We start from the raw sequence: 15,616 nt of genomic DNA on the forward strand, positions 1-15,616 counted from the left end.
ATCAAAAATATTTTGTGATTAGACAATTAAATTTCATTAATGTATAGTCTGTCAAACAACTTTGTCAGTAGATCACGGCGCGAAATTAAAAAAAATATGGATTTTTTATGGAGGTATAACCCTTGGCGCCTACATTTACAAAATTTGCCGCCTTTTTGTACGGACAGAAATGGCTAATATGTATAGCTATAAAAATGTGTTAATCAATCTTATCAAAGAGAATCGCAACGCAAAATATAACGTTCGAAGCTTTTCAAATTTAGAACAGCAACTAGAAATAGAATGGAACGCAAGGTTCGATACGCTAATGATCGAGAAGGTATTCGCATACGAGATTACTTATTTCAAAAGGTCTTATGTAAATCAGAAGCCCGTAACGGTTGGGATGTTCCATTTTTGAACGGTAGCGCTCGTTACCGGCAAATTGGTAATTCGAGCGAGCGGGTTGAGGGAGAGTATTTTAAATTTCGAACTGCGCTATTGTGAATGCTGGTAAACTGGGGCCTTTAAATGCGCTAATTGACTGAGTGAGATTAGATTGGAATCGTGATGCTTGGAGTCTGTCTAAAGGTGGGATTCCACCAGTAAACAGAACTCAACAGAACAAAGTGAAGGAGTGTCCTTAAAATGTCATATTTTTATAGAAATTTGACAATAATAATGACATTGCCACACTACCATTGCAAGTTCCATATGCTCCGCCCATACCTATGCTTGCGGCAAGGACGTGGACCAGCTGGGTCGACATGGCCTCTCTTGCATTAAAAGCGCCGGCCGCTTATATCGCCACGGCACCATTAATGATTTGGTTCGGCGGTCGCTTGCTACCGTCTCTGTGCCTGCTACTTTAGAACCCTCAGGTATGGCGAGAGACGATGGTAAGCGACCGGACGGAGCCACACTGGTGCCGTGGAGACTGGGTAGGCCTTTGGTGTGGGACGCGACATGCGTAGACACCTTTGCGCAGTCCCACATCCGGGCTACCCGGGCACAAGCTGGCGCTGCTGCCGACCAGGCCCAACTACTCAAGCGCCGCAAATACTCATCCTTACTGCAGGATTATGAGTTTGCGGCGCTTGCAGTGGAAACAATGGGTCCTTGGTCGGCGGACATGAAAACTTTCATGGGGGACCTGTCGACACGGCTGGTCGACGCCTCGGGGGACCGTAGGGCTGGTGCTTACCTCTCCCAGCGCATATCGCTGGCAATACAGAGAGGTAACGCAGCCAGCGTTATGGGCTCAATGCCGCAGGCAGAGATTTTAGAAGGTGTATTCTCTTTATAACTTCTTTTTATTTTCATATATTTTATTAGTATATTTTAGTTTTTATATAATATTATAAGTATGTATTAGTTTAATTTTTAAGTAGTTATATTTTAATTTTAGTTTAGTTTTTAAATCTTTAATTTATAGTTAGTTTTAATGATGTTGTAAAGTATTAGTTTTTAATCTGCAATAAATTGAATTTACCAGTTCCATACAGAGTTGGCTTGGTCCGACTAGGTTTTTCGTGGCATTATATTAGAAGGCGAGGTGGTTGTAAGAGGTAGTATGAATGATAAAATCTTAAGGCAATATTTTCAATAAGTTAAGAAATACCTAATGCTTCAAACTTAGCAAATAGGCCACAAGGGCACTTTTACACGTCAATATTGAATTCACATACAAGAAAAAATAACAATAATACTTTCATTAGTGACTGAATTACTTGAACAACAATTACTTACAACTCATTTCGATTTACTGGTCAAATTCCAAAGGTGGGTCAAACAAATTAATGGAAAACTTTAATAATGATCACACACGATCCTCGCAAGATCCTAACATACCTACATTTATAATTAAAATAACAATAGGAACAGTGGGTTAAACAAAGCACCTAGCCATACATTTGCGTAATGATCACACAATCCTTGAGGTTCCGTGAGGTCTAAGTCTAAAGTGATGAGCGATTCAAAACAAATAATTTTGTGCCACTACCGTAGGAACAGTGGGTTAAACAATTAGTGCACCTAGCCGTACATTTGCGTAATGATCACACAATCCTTGAGGTTCCGGGTATTATTCTTCATCTTGTGAGCTCTAAGTCTAAAGTGATGAGCGATTCAAAACAAATAATTTATTACCACTAAAATAGGAACAGTGGTAGTACAGGTAAGACTAAATATGGCCATTTGGCGGCAAAATATGTACATCCATGAAACTTTGTTTTTTATCTTTATCTTGGAACTAGAAATCGGGATCTGCCGTCCTATCTAAATTCAGGGGTGCGACCCCCCTTTTCTGGGAGTATGCCCGGTTGCCCGGGTGGTTCATTTTAAAATATGCACATTTTACAAACTATTAGGCGATGGAGTTGGAGGTATCATTTTCGTGTAATTTTTTTGCGCTGAATCAAATAAGCAAATAACCATACTCAGTATGAGTTATATGGTCAATATTTTAAGAGATATGTACCTATAGTTTTAGTTGAAAAATAAAATGAAATAACAAAATATTTCAAGTCAAAATTATTTGAATTATAAGAATACCATTTCATTATTCTTAATTGTGAATAACTCCCATCCGCTGCCGCTTATAATTTGCAAATAAAAACCTCCAGAAAACTTGAAGTAACCTTTACCTTATTACCTAATTGGTTTCGTTAATCCACACACGATGGTATTACATTACGTGCGCGTAACCGACACTTCCTTCACCCTTACACCAATTACGAATAATGAGAAGAAATGTATCGTGTTATTATATTTCTTATATTTTAAGTGAATTTAATGTTTGTTCTATCTATACAGATATGTTTATTTAATAAGAGTTTCTAAACGCATTTATTCAATAACAAAACTTATACAAACTATTATTAAAATTAAGTATAAACTAAATAAATTAAAACTAAAACTAATAAAATAAACAAATAAAACTTACCCACCTACCTTAGGTCCCCCAGAGTTTCTTGACTTATTTTAATTATAATGGCATACGACTTCCGTGGCCTAATTATAATGGCATACAACTTCCGTGGCCTGGATAGATGATTCCCGCGTAATTTAGGTACTAATTGTTTACCACCTAATATTAGTATTTTAATTTTGTTTTAAGTTTTATACATTAAATAAGTTTATAATTATGTACCTATACTCTTCAGGGCAACAAAGGCTATTTTTTATTATCCGTGGCCTTCGTGGGTACCTAAGTCAGGAAAAGTTCGCATGGTAAAGAAAGCCCGAAATTAAAAAATTAGAAAAATAATGACAGAAAAAGGACCAAGAATTTTTGTAAAGTTGTGTTAATTAGGCATAAGCTCAGCAAACAACGTCTTTTTGTTGATATGATGATTACAGAGGTCCTTCAATTTCTGTAAAACTTTTAATGTTGGAATTTTCCAGATTTTCCGATCAGCCGGCCTAGCCAAGATTACAATCGCTATCGCTTCGACAACGAAAAGCATTATGTCTCTCTATCACTCTTCCATATTAGCGTGACAGTGACAGTTGCGTTTCGATCGCTACGAAGCGTAAGCGATTAGCATCTTGGCTACGCGGCCAGACTATTTGTAGAAATGTATGTATGTTGTTTGTGTTGTGTATTTGTGTTGTGTTGTTGTGTGTTGTCTATTTGTATTAAGAAAAAGTGCTTTGTAAAACTTGTTTGTTGTTGATGCCATAAGGCATTTCCTATCAGCTGTTTTTCTCCAAGTCATCCGACATCCGATATCGGAATCGGATCAAACAATGTGAAAAAGCTCTTAGGGGTCATCCATTAATTACGTCACACGAATTTCTAGGTTTTTTGACCCCTCCCCCCCTCCTTGTCACACTTGGTCACATTTGGCAAACCCCTCCCCCCTAGTGTGACGTCACATTTTTTCTACGAAATCGCCAAATCTAATTAAGTAAGTACCTAAGTATTATTAATATTTTATCAAAATATTTTTGACGATATAAATATTAGTAATTTTATAACCCAAAACTGCTTAGGAAAGAAAATTAAATGAATTAAAACGATTATCGTTTTAAAAACTTGTTATTTAAATGTACAGCGAATAAAATAATTTAAATAATTTTTCGGTTACTGATGAAGTTAAAGTGACGTCACAACATTTTCTTGACCCCCCCCCCCCTCCCCCTTAGGGCTGATACAGACTTACTGCAGTCTGCAGCCCGACTGCAATTTGTATGGGAACTGCACGCCGATTGTACGCCAACTGCAACGTCGACGTGCAATTCTCTGCAAGTTGCAGTCGGGTTACAGTACATCTGTCCCTTATACGGCCCCGACACTATCATGGATACTGACATTACTTTGACGGAATGACGTTTTAAGTGATAGTGTAGGGAGTGTCATGAAGGAATGACGGCAAGTAATGAAGTTTATTTTAATAATTTCCGTCAGTATTGGAGTTATGTCAAAGTAATGATACTAGAAATGACATTATACTGACAGTGAATTGGTTAGAATGATGGAATCAGAAATGACAGAAAGAATGATGGACGATAATGAAGTTATTAAACATTTTTAATATTTTTGAAGATGTGTCAAAATAATGACATTATACTGATAGTGAGTGGAGCGCATTAGGAGCATTCCACGGGCTGTCCCGTACAATAGTACATTACTACAGAGGCCGGGACGAAAGGGGTTGCCGGCCGAAGACATATAGACGGCCGAGCGAAGCGAGGCCGGATAGGTCTGAGCGCGGGCAACCCCATTTCCCGCCGAGGTATGTATAGTGCTTTTCTCAAACATGTAATGAAATAAATAAAATAAAAAATCTACGAAACCCAAGTTTTATTTATAGAAAAAACTAAAAGTAAACTACACCCAAAATATAACCAACACGTACCTATATCTTTACCAAGCGTATGTTTTACACGAGTCGTGTATTTTTACTACCCGTATATTTTCATGTATCTTTGATTTTTTCGCCTTGTATCCGTCGGACTGTCGTTTTCGTCACATAAGTTTACATAGTCTTTCACGTTGATATCATGTTTCACATACATCGATGCTTTATGCATGGAGTAAATAAGTATAATTTCCACAGTGTTGACGAATTTGTAGTTACATTCATTTAAAATATGCCATAAAACTGCTTCTAATAAACTGTAAGCCATTTTTCTTAGTTTCTCAAATAATAAAATTGCCATAAGCAACCATATACATACTTCGTCTTTGACTTGGCGGCAGAGCCAGCTAGTTATTTAAAATCAATTCTGCTTACGCTGCCAATTCCAACACCCACGATTACAATTAATATTAATTTCATTATTTCGTCGGAACTCATATTAAAGTAAAAAAATCAACAACGCACCATAAATCCAATAAAACAGAATGAACATTTTTTAACTTTACCTCCATAACAATTTAAAAAAATAAGTACGCGTGTTTGAGTAGACCTTTTTACCGCTAACGTTTAGATGAAATATTTTAAATGTTTTTATTTGTGTAGTTAAATTTATAATTTAAAATTATAGAATTGATTTAATAATGTATTATTTATTAAGTTCATGTTGATTTTATACAAATAAAACTGCAAATTATAGCAAACATTGTTATTGTTTTTTTTTATAGGCGTAGTGGCAGAGTGTCATTACGAACCATAAAGCAAATACTGCCTCTAGTTTTTTTTAATGGATGAATGCCACGATGCTGTGTCACAAATATCTGTGAAATGGAAATTAAAAAAGAGGAATTTGCCGGCCTAGGCCTGCAAGATTTGTATGAAATTCCATTAACTACCTTTTGTCCTAGCCGCACCTGAAACGTCATACTTCGCAGCCTATTATAAGGAACATAACATCAATATTCCATTGCATGTTTGAGAAAACGCATTTTATTTGCTGTGTTGCGACTTTTTTATCGGCATTTAAAGGAGGCGATTATTTTTCTGTGCATATTTTTGACCATTTTTCATAGAAAAAGAAACTCTTATACCTTTAAATCTTCAGAAACTTTGCGTTTGTACGGGACAACGGTAGACAATTTCATGGAATGCTCCCTTAGGGTATCCTAGCCTACTTATGATCGTGGGTGCACCGAGAGCCTACTGTCCTATAATAGTTCCCGCGGCTATTCCATAATTACAACTACCGACCGTTCCATACCACGCAGAAACACTGGCCTGCATTTATATTACCTCATTATAAACACATGTAATTCCTCGTGAAATACGCCTTGGCTTCGTAAGAGCTAATTAATTGTCGCTGAACGATGTAATTAGTGTTATTAGTGGTGGTTGAGGCGAAAAGGTCTTAAAAAATGTGTGTAAGTATCGAAATACATCGTTTTGTGTCAATTACGTTGAGTAAGAAGTAGGATTAAAGCTTGATTGTGCAGAGCCGTTAATATACAGGTACTTTATTAAAAAAAACCGGGCAAGTGCGAGTTGGACTCGCGCACGAAGGGTTCCATACTATTTCTATTTCAAAAAAAAAAACGGAAACAAATGCAAAAAGAAAACGGTCACCCATCCAAGTACTGACCACGCCCGACGTTGCTTAACTTTGGTCAAAAATCACGTTTGCTGTATGGGAGCCCCACTTAAATCTTTATTTTATTCTATTTTTAGTATTTGTTGTTATAGCGGCAACAGAAATACATCATCTGTGAAAATTTCAACTGTCTAGCTATCACGGTTCGTGAGATACAGCCTGGTGACAGACAGACGGACAGACGGACGGACGGACAGCGAAGTCTTAGTAATAGGGTCCCGTTTTACCCTTTGGGTACGGAACCCTAAAAATGATCCTCCTGGCTTACCTACTTAGCTGAGCAAGCAGTAAGTAGGTATAATATGTACTTAAGTTTTTTTTATCAACATGTCCGTATGTCCTACCAAAATTAAATTGTCTCGACTCACGCCAAATTAATCTTAATTACCCCTAATGAGCCAAACTAGCCTCCGGCGCCACCCTGTACTTCATAAATTAATAAAACGGTAATATTCAAGGGAATTATTACCAAAATACATGCGACAAGTAAATTGCCCATACAATTATACGGTACAGAGTAAGTGGCTAAAGAGGCATTCTTTTATCGGTCGACAGCTATGTAATCGTCCAATTATGAAGTGGACTTCATGTTTTGCATATTTTTTTGCGACAAATTAACTAGGTGATTTTTTAAGAGACGTAAGTTTAATACCTATAAAATGCCGATTAACCTTTAGCCGCCCATACGTCAAATCTTGCGAAGCAAAATGAAATTTTATTTCGTCAACACAAAGTTCAAATTAGAATGGAACAGGAGACCTTTTTATAGGTCTCTGGGCGGCTAGAGGTTAAATTATAATATCATTGCAATACTTTAATAATAATTGTCATTGATGCAGAATGAATTAGAATTACAAATTAATTTTGAATCCTAATCCTTGCATACTGTACAAGGTATGTAATAATTTTACCATATAATTTTAGTAGTGAAATTCATCATTTATTCGGTTTAAATACTAAGTTACAAACATAATAATATTAAACTGGTATTTGATAAAATGAAAACAATTAAAAAATATTTTAATTGATTAAATTAACAAGGTTTAATTTAAAGTGTTCGTTCTTTAAAAGTGAGACAAGTTCTTTAAAAGTGTTACAAGAGATCAAAGTTTGATATTTCTTCGAGTGCTTATTTTGAGTCCCGTGCAAGCGAAAGATTCTATAATCTAATTTAGAATCTTGAGCGTAGTAAGGGATTCAAAAGCGCACGAGATGTAAATGGGTCAAACAGATCACTGTGTTACGTTCTTTCCTGTGGACATACACAAAGTTAAGGGCTATAAAGGTTAATTTTCTTATTAAACCCTAACCCACGTAAAACGGTCCTCCGTTTATTTACAGAACTATGATAAAATCATTACTTACATGCCCACAAACTCTTAACTATTGCCCACAGGGGAGAAAAATGTACAGTTCGCGCGAACACGCTAGTTTTCTCTCCTGTGGGCAATAGTTAACAGCTTGTGGGCATGTAAGTAATGATTTTATCATAGTTCTGTAAATAAAAGGAGGACCTTTTTACGTGGATAAGGGTTAAATAAGAAAATTAATCTTTATAGCCCTTAACTTTGTGTATGTCCACAGGAAAGAACGTAACACAGTGATCTGTTTGACCCAAATAACTTTGATCTCGTGTAGTACACAAAATTTTTCACCCTAAGCAGTGAGAACATACCTAGAGGGACAGAGATAATAGAACCCAAGTATATCAAACTTGTATTAGACCCCGCATGTTGAAATGACATTTGACTATAAAAGTCACTTGAATGACATTTTGTCTCACTCAGTGAGAAAAATGCGATTTTGCTCACTCATTCTGTCTCACTAAGTGAGCAAAATGCGATTTTGCTCACTGAGTAAGACAAAATGACTCAGTTAGCAAAATCGCATTTTGCTCACTGTTTTTAAGAAGCAAAGTACCCTTGTTCGAGCTGCTGAGGTGAAAAATAAAAAACATATTTATGGCGAGAACGCTCTGTTCTACGCTACTCTGTATGGATAAGACTAGCGTTGCCCCGCGGCTCTCATCGTTACGCGACATGTCACATCGGGTTACAATAACTTCAAGTTGATTGTCGACCTTTATTTTGTAAAAGGGCAAATTATATTTATTACATAACCTAGATATTAAATAGTCATGAAATGTTAGCAAAGAGCAATTTTAGATTTGCATTGTATAAAATAGTATAAATTATAAAGTTTTAATCATTTTTAAACATCAAACATCAAACACCAACATTTATTCAGCAAATAGGCCACAAGGGCACTTTTACACATTATTTTAAGATAATAATGTAGTGCTTTTGCAAATTATTATCATGTTTTATTTACTTCCACCGTATTTTTCTACAAATTATTACATTTTATATTTATATATTAAAATATATTTTACGAAATTCCATAGAAATTAGATAACAAAATGCTCGTTTAGTGAAATTGACCCGTTAGTATAATATAATAATACACGGCGGGAAGAAGTTGATATCTGGCGGGAAAAACTTGAACAAATTTGAACCTTATATGAGTTAATTTTAAGTTCAATTTCTTCAGTAGAATATCTCGAGTTATCAACTCCTTCCCTGTACGGAATATAAGTCTGACAATTCTAGCAAATATTACGTTTAGGTATTTGGGTACCTAAGTACCCTACTTGCTTTAATTTTATAGGACAGATTATATTCGAGATTCACTATTTAAGGTCATGCCATAAGTTAAAATAACCTAGTTTCTATGTGAAGGCAAATTATGTTATTTACCAGTTCGAATAGGTACATAATAACATATATAACGTAATGGTCTAATGGTGATGCGATCATTATAAGCTCATTTATGGCGGATATCAAACGAGTAGCCATGTATTTTGTAATTTTTGTAACAATCATTTATGTTAAGTTATGGTTTATATTTCTACAGTGTAGAAACTAATACAATTGAATATTTAAATAGTGGTTAACATAAGCCCTAATACAGAGTTAAAAAAATAAAATGCTCTATTAGTTTTACTGCGAAATTACAAGACAAAAAGAACTTTACAAAAAATTGGCCTGCAAATTCGATTATAACATGTAGAGTACACACTCTTTAAGTAAATGGAGTATTCCATGAAATTGTCTACCGTTTGTCCCGTACAAACGCGAATCTTCAAAAGATTTACAGGTATAAGAGTTTCCTTTTCTATGAGAAATGGTCAAAAATATGCACAGAAAAGTAATCGCCTGCTTTAAGTGCCGAAAAAACAGTCGCAACACAGGAAATAAAATGCGTTTGTACGGGACAGCCCGTGGAATGCTCCAAATACGCCTATAGCAGCTGTGGTAGAGGTGAGGTGTGGTACTTAAATACTAAGATATATATTATGTATTGTATGTATGTTTGTGGTACTTCAATACTAAGATATATAAGTACCTATAGTGTACCTCAAAGTTTATCTGCATTTTTCCGTTGATATCTTACCTGTAATAAAAAAAAACATAATAAAATAACCCACATTGTTGTTCACGTAAACTTACGGATTTAAAATACATATTTATAAATAATATGTATCATATTTATGTTTTAAGATGCTGTTTTGTTTTTATTGTAAGTTCTGCTCGGTGTGGACACACCAATAACCGACGGACGCGTCCACACTCCTTCCCTTAATAATTATTGCTTGCAAAAAAGCCATAACCTAAATGGTGATTAAATTAGTCTAGCCGTACTGATCTAGCCGACGCCTAAGGCCTATTACACATTCTCATTACATACTAACGATGTAATTACACTCACACGCGTACACACCATGCTTGTTATTCCCATTTAAAAAACCGGCCAAGTGCGAGTCGGATTCGCGCACGAAGGGTTCCATGCCATTACGCAATAAACGGCAAATAAATCACGTTTGTTGTATATACCTCGTTTTTTTTAGCATTAGAAAAAAGGTAAACAACCTTGATGTGTCTTTTAATTGAAAAACTAATTTTAAAAATAAGTTGCGGCAAATATGTAACAATTATGAATATAATACGATCATTTATATTCTTCTGCTTTCATAAGTAATAGTTTTGGTTTTTCAAAAGCGTTTTTCAATAAAAAGACATGTCAAGATCGCTTACCTTCTTGCAAGTTCTTTCTAATGCTAAAAAAAACGAACTATAGGAGCCTCACTTAAATATTTATTTTATTCTGTTTATAGTATTTGTTGTTATAGCGGCAACCGAAATACATCATCTGTGATAATTTCAACTGCCTAGCTATCACGGTTCATGAGATACAGCCTAGTGACAGACAAACAGACGGACAGCGGAGTCTCAGTAATATGGGATCCCATTTACCCTTTGGATACGGAACCCTAAAAAAGCTTAAGGCGAAACAAGTTAAAAGCGATCCTAAATTGCGTAGAGTGGTCACGTATCTACATATCACCCTTTATTCTGGTGTTATTGAGTTAAACGCTCATTTAGGGATAGGAATACACGCATTACACGCTAAGGGCCATTTGCACCGTTCACTAACCCGGGGTTAATCGGTTAAACCTTTGCGTTACCATCGTTACCAGTACAATTTGACACTAGGTTAATGATTTAACCGGTTAATCCCGGGTTAGTGGACTGGTGCAAGTGGCACTAAAAGGTAAAAGATTGTAACTCCTGATGATTTCGTAGTGATGTATGCCCTTTTGGTTTTGGGCTGTTGTTCCGCTGTCATTGCGCACGATCGAGTGATTGGATAACTACTCGGTTATACTGGAATTGACTTGGCACGTTACAGCTTTTATAAAATATTGAAACGTAAAATACCACCCAATACTTGAAAACTACTCATCGAGTGCCCCACAGACAAAACATCCTCCAGATTGAGCATAGTCGCGCTACCCCCTTTGCCACGCATACGGTAATTTTACTCCAAGTTCGAGTCGAAAGTGTCTTTGTGTGACGTCCGTGTCTTTGAACGGACCAATCACGGCACGGGACTTCGCTCACCTCATCCCGCGCACCCCCGCATTTGGCAGCATCGGTTGCATGAAATAATTGCTCTAAACTCGGCCTAGAGGATTCCTAGTCTATGATATGCCCTCGTCGAGATTTCAACGTGGGATTGTGAGCTTATGACAAATTTCAGAAAAAGGTATCCGTGGACAAAATATCAAAAGTTGACGACGGGGGACATTATATATCTTTTTTCTTATTAGAGTCTCAGCAAATATAGAAACAATGTATGTGACCTATCTTGCCTGTAAGGGTACAGTTCAAAAATTAGTTATCGATTCTCTTAACTTTGCGATTTATTCAAGAAAAACGCGAACGAGTAACGGATGACTCACGTTAGACCGGGCCGGCCGGCCGTGTCCGTCCGGGCTGGAACTTCCGGCACTTACTCTTCTATAACATGACAGAGGTAATCACGTGATGCTTTCCATAGAAAACGATGCACTGGAAGCTCCGTTCCAGACACGGCCCGGCCTAACGTAAATCATCCTTTAAGCGTATAATAAAATGTGTATGACCCTTTAAGAAGTTAGCTTACAAAGTTATGCTGTCTAAACACAGCCATTTGAATCTAGAGCACAGTTCAAACTCAAAGCCCTAACCATTAAAACTAGTCGTTTAGCGTTCTAACCGATCTCGCTTATTGTCTGCAACAGCCGGCTGTTTACTGTAATCAAGTGTAATGCCCCATTAGTGCAGTGCCGAGTGCGAGTTAGCCTGTCACTTGGTGTTTCGGCGAACCTCTAGCCGCCCATACGTCAAACCTTGCCAAGCAAAATTAAAATTTATTTTGTCAACACAAAGTTCAAATTAGAATGGAACAGGAGACCTTTTTATAGGTATCTGGGTGGCTAGAGGATATTGGACGAATGAGGTTAACTGCTTGACTGCTAACTTGAAACGTAGTTATTGTTGCAGCTGACTCACAGAAATGAAAATGAAAAATGATTTATGTATTTAGTAGAAGAGTATTACATTTTAGGAGTACTGTATTGTTATACAGCCTAGGGATAGGGTCCTGAGCCTGAGCACTTAACTAGGTAAACCTGATGTCTTAAGGCTCCTCTTCACGTTGGGCCAACGCCAACGAGGGACGCAGCTATGCGGTAGAATGAGATAGCAATATCACTTGCTCCATCTAACGCATAAATGCGTCCCTCATTGGCGTTGGCGTTGGCCCAACGTGAAGAGGAGCCTTTAGGGAAATAATACACACTGCGATGTGGATTTTTACTTAAAACATGAAATACTAAAAAATGAATACCTATTCTAAAAATAAAAGAAATAAGAATACCTACCAAAATACCTATAAAAATAAAATGATACCTATACACCTATAAAGCCTACCTATAATACCTTTAAATGTAAAAATGATACCTATTCTAAAAATGTGAGTTAGATGATGATATGAAAGATGACACTCGAATTTTTCTTCGGAAAAATGTATTTTGAAGTGCCTTGTAGTAGTTTCATAAGCGACAGGGTATTTATATTAGTGTTATAACACAGTGATTGGTATGTATATGCTATTGCTAATACTAAGCTACCTACGTAATTATATGAGCTTAGACTTTCAGTTTGATTCAATTTAAGAGTACCTATGTGTGGGAAATTGATGATATTTATTCTCAATATATTATGTATTTTGTTTAATTATTAATATAGGTACGTTAGATTGGACGGTATGTATATTTGTAGAAATAATTTATTTCTAGCGTTAATGACAAGCCGAGTAAATCAGTAAATAGTTATTTGTTTCACTCGGGGGCAAAGTTGTTGTTTAACCGCTCGTGCTAATATTGATAGCCGAGCAAGCGAAAGAATCCAAAATTGAACCACGAGCGTAGCGAGTGGTACGAAAAATGGAATCTTGAGCATTGCGAGGAATTTAAAGCACGAGGGTTAAACAAAATTTGGCCCCGAGTGAAACACAAAATTTTTCACCACACCAAACCGAAGCAAATATTAAATGTAAAATATCAAACAAAATCAAATCTAAATTAATGTTATTAAATATTTATCATCCAAAATCATAATTTAACAGTCAATTCTACCAGCAAACATAAGAAAACAACTCAAAATTGGCATTTGATTACTTTGCCTCACATGTGAATAAAATGCAACTTTGCTATCCGTTTTTGAAGTGCAAAGTAAGCCTTTCCGAGCTGGTGTGGTGAAAAAAATGTTGTTGGTTGTAAGAGAAAACTATTCAATGTTTACCACAAACTTTTTTTCGGCGAATGTCTTTAGTCAAGCCCTACTTGTCACTGTAAGACAGACACGAACACTCTTATTACGAGCGCATTAAGTCCAAAATACTAAATAATAACACCACCATTATCCATTCCAACGGCTCGATTCGGGAAATAAATTAGAGACTTACTAGATATGAAATAGTAAAGATATGTGACATTCTACGGGTAACTTATGGCGGCTGGCGCCGCGATTCGGGAAATAACTGCCGTATTCGAACTTCAAGATACTCACAAGAGACGACACGTACTAGATCCATTCTAGATACGTTATAGTTTAGATATCAACTAGTTCTCTTTTGCACCGCGATTCGGGCAACCAATGTCACTTTTACGTTAGATAAAGTAAGATATATCGTTATCGTATCTTGGTGATGTCTAAAAGATATCTAATAGATGTCTATTTCAAAATACGAATCGGGCCCTGAATTAGAGGTTCACTAGATATGAAATAGTGAAGATTATCTTTATATACTATATCGTATCTAGTTAATCTCTAATTCTTTTCCCGAATCGCGCCGCAAGTTGTCAGCCCGAGGCTGATCGACAAATGAGGATCTATGGATCTATTATGATCTATAGATCTGTAGTCAAGTGAGCGTAAACAATGTATGGGTTATTTGCATGTTGGAATGGCAAGGATGTATGTGAGGTTAATTTTATGTTGATTTGCTGGCTGAGGCTTTGTTCTACTAAAGGTCATGATAATGCTAATAAAGTTGATTAGTTAAGTTATCAATAGTAGGTGTTATAACTATAGCCTAATAGCGTTATTCATAAACGCTTTTCTAGTAGTCCTTGATAATCGTTTAATCGTTTGTCCTTATCTGTCATTTTGACATTTATGTTTTTTTTAGAAAGGGACAATAATATATAACAGGTGTTTGTTAAGCCGACCACAGACTAACAGTCCGCCGGACGGTATAGGCCGGTCAGTTGTTCGGAAATGTCAATTTTTTGTTCTAACTGACAGGCCGATATCGTCCGGCGGACTGTTAGTCAGTAGTCGGCTTTAAGTTTTATTAATAAGGAAGTAAAACAATAGTATCTAATTCACGGCCCCGCTTAAAACAGTTAACAATCATGAATACATATAACATAGGTATTGTAAAACTAAAATGTTTTATTTCACAGGCTGACAAAAAACAAAAGTATATTTAAGTTATTTTGTTAAAGTCAGTTTTAATAACAAACTTAGGTAGGTATTACCTATTTATAGTAATCAACACGATTCATGACGAAAATTACTTTAATGTTATATGCCATGTAACGTTTTTACGCAAACTCGAAAACTTAACAATAACGTATAGGGAATGCAATAACCGGCCAAACTTCATAACCGGTTTCGGTTACGGTTATGCCCGAAAAATAACCGAATATCGGTTATAATCGGTTACGGTTATTTTCGACAAAAAATGATAAAATAACAATGAAGTCATTAAAACATTACGAAAACGAAGGTACCAGTATTAGGGAATATGAGTGTAAGTCTTCGTGTTTTAATAAAACACACAAAATACAGTAAAAGTAAAATATGACCTTGGACGTGATACAATATTCAACAAAAAAATTTCATAAATAAGGGAAGTAATACTTTATTATTAAAGTACACGAATGACAAAAATTATAGCCGCAGGCGTCACAGGCAAAAAGGCAGATTTGGTGATAAAAACATAGAATTATAAACATAGTCATAAATTAATAACCGAAAATAACCGTAACCGGTTATTCGAGTTTCCAATATTCGGTTATGAAATTTTGTCAAAATATTCGGTTATAACTGAATATTTCGGTTTCGGTTATAACCGATTTGCATTCCCTAATAACGTAGCATTTGAAATATTACATTATCATCTAATACCCAATTGAAACCCGTACAGCCTCTAATACTACGGAGCCGATCAGCCG

At 36.1% G+C, this 15,616-nt stretch overlaps 1 protein-coding gene across 1 annotated transcript in view; it reads right to left on the bottom strand.

The window, feature by feature from the left end:
* Positions 1-15,616, bottom strand: part of LOC134675192 (homeobox protein BarH-like 1) — an 87,710-nt gene that overhangs the window by 43,348 nt on the left and 28,746 nt on the right. The gene's annotated exons all lie outside the window — the stretch shown is intronic.

Source organism: Cydia fagiglandana, chromosome 21 (assembly GCF_963556715.1).
Source record: "Cydia fagiglandana chromosome 21, ilCydFagi1.1, whole genome shotgun sequence".
Lineage (NCBI taxonomy): Eukaryota > Metazoa > Arthropoda > Insecta > Lepidoptera > Tortricidae > Cydia > Cydia fagiglandana.